Source organism: Balaenoptera physalus (assembly GCF_965194825.1).
Source record: "Balaenoptera physalus genome assembly, chromosome: 5".
NCBI classification, from domain to species: domain Eukaryota; kingdom Metazoa; phylum Chordata; class Mammalia; order Artiodactyla; family Balaenopteridae; genus Balaenoptera; species Balaenoptera physalus.
In genome coordinates, this window is record NC_138884.1 from 140712487 (window position 1) to 140717809 (window position 5323).

At 39.4% G+C, this 5323-nt stretch overlaps 1 pseudogene across 1 annotated transcript; it reads right to left on the minus strand.

Moving 5' to 3' along the window:
• Positions 1 to 1607: 1607 nt before the first annotated feature.
• LOC309661100 (protein DBF4 homolog A pseudogene) lies at positions 1608 to 5022 on the minus strand (annotated as a pseudogene). Its single transcript has one exon. The product of its transcript is annotated as a protein DBF4 homolog A pseudogene (transcript).
• Positions 5023 to 5323: the final 301 nt, after the last annotated feature.

Genomic DNA, 5323 nt, shown 5'->3' on the forward strand with positions numbered 1-5323 from the left:
AGATTTACTTGCAATTTGTGACTGGCTAAACAAGTCTATTTCACTGGAGAGACAGATTTGAACAACTGCATGAAGTCATTACTCTTGCATTGATACATGTATATAAACACATACATATATACATTTTGTCCATTTGTTTCTATCAGGTTTCTGTTTATATGTGTGTACACAGTTGGTCCTCGCTATCCGTGGGTTCCCTGTCCTGGTATTCAACCAACCATGGACCAGAAATATTCAGGAAAAAAATTTCAGAAAGTTCCCCAAAGTGAAATTAATTCGCCATGCACCAGCAACTGTTTACATAGAATTTACATTGTATTTGCAACTATTTTTTATAACATTTACATTGTATTAGGTATTATAAGTAACCAAGAGATGATTTAAAGTATATGGGAGAATATGTGTAGATTATATGCAAATACTATGCCATTTTATATAAGGGACTTAAGCATCTGTGGATTTTGGTATCTCTGGAAGGTCCTGGAACCAATCCCCCATGGATACTGAGGGACGACTGTATATATATTTTATACATGTGTGTATATATGTATATTTTAAATTAATTAATTATTGTTATTATTTTTTGGGTCTGGGGAATTTCTAGAGATATTGTTTGTCAACTAAAATGAGAAAAATTCTTGGGCTTCCCTGGTGGCGCAGTGGTTGAGAATCTGCCTGACAATGCAGGGGACACGGGTTCGAGCCCTGGTTTGGGAAGATCCCACATGCCGCAGAGCAACTAGGCCCGTGAGCCACAGCTACTGAGCCTGCGCGTCTGGACCCTGTGCTCCACAAGAGAGGCCACGATAGTGAGAGGCCTGCGCACCGCGATGAAGAGTGGCCCCCGCTTGCCGCAACTAGAGAAAGCCCTCGCACAGAAACGAAGACCCAACACAGCCATAAATAAATAAATAAATAAATAAATAAATAAATAAATAAATAAATTGAGAAAAATTCTTGGCCAGAAATAAAACAATTAAATTAAATGCACCATCTAACATGCAATTTTAAGCTCAGTTCCAGAATCTCTTTCTGAGTTGAAAGGCCACTGTGCTCCAGACCAGGAAGTTAAAAGAAAAACAAACAAAAAAGATGTGCTTTAAGAAATTTACAACCTAATTGAAGAGAAGAACTGAACACTTGGGAGTATAAATGATTATTTTAGTAGCTGACAACTTGGATAGAAACACTATTATTTCCTTGATCTTAGAGTTTAAATCTGGAATTTTTCTAATCCTAATCAATCTTAACTTTGACTGCATTTTGCAATGCAGGAAATGTTTTGTTTTTTTTTTTAATTTATTTATTCATTTATTTATTTATTTATATTTGGCTGTGTTGGGTCTTCGTTTCTGTGCGAGGGCTTTCTCCAGTTGCGGCGAGCGGGGGCCTCTCTTCATCGCGGTGCGCGGGCCTCTCACTGTCGTGGCCTCTCCCGTTGCGGAGCACAAGCTCCAGATGCGCAAGCTCAGTAGTTGTGGCTCACGGGCTTTTTTGCTCCGCAGCATGTGGGATCTTCCCAGACCAGGGCTCGATCCCGTGTCCCCTGCATGGGCAGGCAGATTCTTAACCACTGCGCCACCAGGGAAGCCCAGGAATGGTTTTAAAAAACCCATGTATCCTGGCACTGCTCAGATATACTGATTCAGAATTTCTGGGACCTAGTTATTTGCATGTTTCAAAAATTTCTGCATAGTGGAGAAACTTTTAGAAACTTCTATTGTGAATAAATTCCTCCACTTTGTTTTTTGTAAAGTATTTTATTTTACCCGCATTTCTGATTAATTTATTTGGGCATAAAATTCCGATTGACACCTATTTTCTTTTAATTCTTTAAAGATATTGTTTAACTGTATTATGACTTCCTTCTGCTGTTTTGATTCCCTTGTAGAAAACCTACTTCATGTCACCAATTGCTTTTATTAAAAAAACTTTTATTGAAATATATTATTCTTTGAATATTTAAGTATATTATTAATTTATTGAAGTATGTTAAATATACAGAAAGATATTACAAGTTTACAGCTTAATGAATTCCACAAATTGACAGTGCAACCAATTCCCACCCATGAGTCAACAGCGCATTACCAACACCCCAGAGCCCCTGCTCAGGTTCCTTCAAAATTGTTAACGTTTTTCCTCTAACTGGTACATATTATTCATTATTCTACTAAGTTTCATTATTTTTTCTTGCTTTTAGATTTACCTAAATGGGATTATACAGTATGTACTATTTTATATTTGGTATCTTTTGCTCAATGTTGTGTTTATGACATTTATACATATTGATTCATGTGTATAGTTTGTTCATTCTCACTGCTATACAGTATTGCATTGTGTGACTGTATTAAAATCTCTCCTTTATGCTTTTGATGACATTTGAATTCAGAAGAGCAGTTATGAATATTCTAGCACGTGTTTTGGTTTTGTTTATTTGGTGAACATACGTACATAATTCTGTTAGGATTATACCTAGGAGCTGAATTTACTGGGCTACAGGTTAGGCATATTCTGCCTGAGTAGATACCTTAAAAACATTTCCTAAAAGAGTTGTACAAATTTACAATCTCACCAACAGTTTATATGGGTTCTAATTGCTTTGTATGTCAGCAACATTTGGTATTTTTCACTTTTTTCATTTTAGCCATTTTGGTGTGGTGAGTTGTATCAGATATGGTTTTTTTTTTTTTTTTTTTGCTTCTGAAAGGTATTTATTTTTTTTAAATCTAAAAACCAGAAAATGTAGAAGTTGAAGGGGAAGAGTAAAACACTGATAACAGATTTGAATTTTCCTCTTCCCAAATATCTAAAACATCACATACACCACTGTTTTTGGTGTAGCTTGTGAAACCCCAAAATTCTGACTTTTCTTCACTGGTTTGAAATAAGTCCAGTAGAGATTGTACTGATGAGCTACAAATTCTGTTTTCTTCTTGTGTAGTAAGAAATTCAGTTCTTTTCTTATCTAACTCCACATTTGGTTCCAGATTTTCTTTTTTATTTCTTCCTAATAGTATTTTCACTTTCTGATGGATTTTACCAGAAGGTAAACTATCCATATTCTTGATGTCACATGGGTTGTGTTCCTCAGGAGGGCTTTGGGATGGAGCCTTTGCCTGAATTGTTAGGTGCTCCTGTGAACTGTTTATTGCTAACAGATCAGAATCATGATGAAATACTGAATGAAGGTCCTTTTCCTTCATATCCTTTGCTGGAAAAAGCACAGTATCTGACTTTTGTTTTGGCTGAGATGCACTATTATCCGTACTGAAATGAGAAACTTGTACAGATGCCTGTTGCCTACGTGGACAGTGATCCACCCTTACTTCTAAGTCATTTTCATTTATAATTAATTTATGTTCAGGAACATCAAGAATGCATTCCTGTTTATTTTTATGTGGAGATAGAGATATAAAATTTAGAGATATAAAATTTTATGTCATTTTCAGCTGGATTTAACATGGAACATTTATTAGATGTTTTATCATCATGTCCTCTTAATTCACTTGAAGGGTGTGGGATGTGTTCTGAAGTAGACATAAACTTTTGTTCAGGTTCCTGGGTTGCTTTATACAGGAAACCGTGCTCCATCACCTGTACATTTTCCCTGGAGTTTTTCTGAGAAGTATGTTGTAATTCCATCTTTTCTTTAGGTTCAGACTTTTTCAAGACATTTGCAGTAAGAGGAGAAAGGGATCCAACACTGTATTTTATTCTTTTATTTTTAGGCATGTCCCTTTCATAGTCCACAAAGTCAAAAACTAACTTAGATACAGTGTCATCAACAACTTGATAGTGATTACTCTGTGCAAAGTTTCTGTGTTGCTCACTTAGAAGATGGGTATCTAGATCTTCGTATTTCTGCAAGCAACATTCACAATATCCCTTTTTTTTCTTCTCTTTTAACTGGAGTTGAACTGGGATTCCACCACATTTATCACCATCTGTTTGGATCCTTAGTTTAACCTGAGTTTGCTTTTGGGTGGTAGATGGCTTATCTACATCAAATGGGCTGGAGGGCTTCTGAACAGAATAGTTTATAAAAGGCATACTGGTCAGCTGAAGATAAAATGGCCTATAAAGCTGGCTTATATCTTCCACCTTTACAAAAGGCTTTTTGAGTCTACCTGTTCTTGCTTTGTGTGTGCCAATACTTACTCTTTCCCCCCATCTCTTACAGAAGTACTTGATGTCTTGAGTAAATACAATTCTCTTTTCTTTTGTTCAATGTAGTATCTAATGTCATCAATATGAAGAATTTTTACTCCCCATGATAAGGCGTTTGATAATATACTGTTTGAAGGAATAAAGTCATGGTCCTTGATAGCTTTTTCAACTAATAATTTTCCTCTGCTCAAACACACTGTATCTGGAGCCTTAAATGAACTTCCATCATGGCTAGGATGAGGTGATGTGGTTTCTGCAGTATATGCAGATTCTGGACTTGGTACAGGAGAAATTCGTCCCAAGGTTTGTGCAAATTTAGCTTCCTTTTTATTTGAAATAAGATAACTGATATCTTTGCTGACAAATTCTTCAACGCGCCCTCCCAGATCCTTAATGTCCTTTTGCAGTTTTTCAGATATGGTGACAGAAGGTAGTCAATGTAAAATACTTTACCCCAGGGTGGCTTATATTTGGATTTTTCTGGTTTGTTATCAGTTTCCAGAGATTTCAAAGACGGTCGTTTTTTTTCATTTTTGACTTGGATTCCACCCTGGAAATGTCCTCTGCTGTGGCTCCTCATGGCTCTGGAGTTCATGGCAGCCGCCCGGCACCTACATGCTGGGTCCGGAGAGGGTGTCCCGCCAGGCGGCCGGGGAAACATGGCTCCTTGAGGCCCGTTGACCGGCCGGTAGCCTCTCCCTGTCAGCGGGCCACCACACCCACGCAGTAGAGATGCCGCGTTTGCCCGCCGGGTTTCGGGGGGCGGAATTCGGCCCCAGGGCGCCAAGGAGGAAGTGGCAAAGCACAAATGAGTGGGCTGCGGCGGTTGAAGATTTGAAAACGCGTCACACGGCCGCGGCGCTGATATGCGCGCCCCGCCCCGTCTCACGCCGCGCGCCCCGCCCCCTCTCACGCTGCGCGCCCCGCCCCCTCTCACGCCGCACGCCCCGCCCCCTCTCATGCCACACGCCCCGCCTCGCGCTCTCCCCCAAGTGCTCGCGTCGCGTGCCCAGCCCCTTGGTGCCCACCTCCTCGCGCTGCGCATCCGGCCCCTCGCTCGTATGTGGTTTTCATTTGATTCCCCAATGACTAATGTGATTGAGTATCTTATGCTTATTGGACATCTAGTTACCTTCTGTCATTGTCTTTTCAAGGC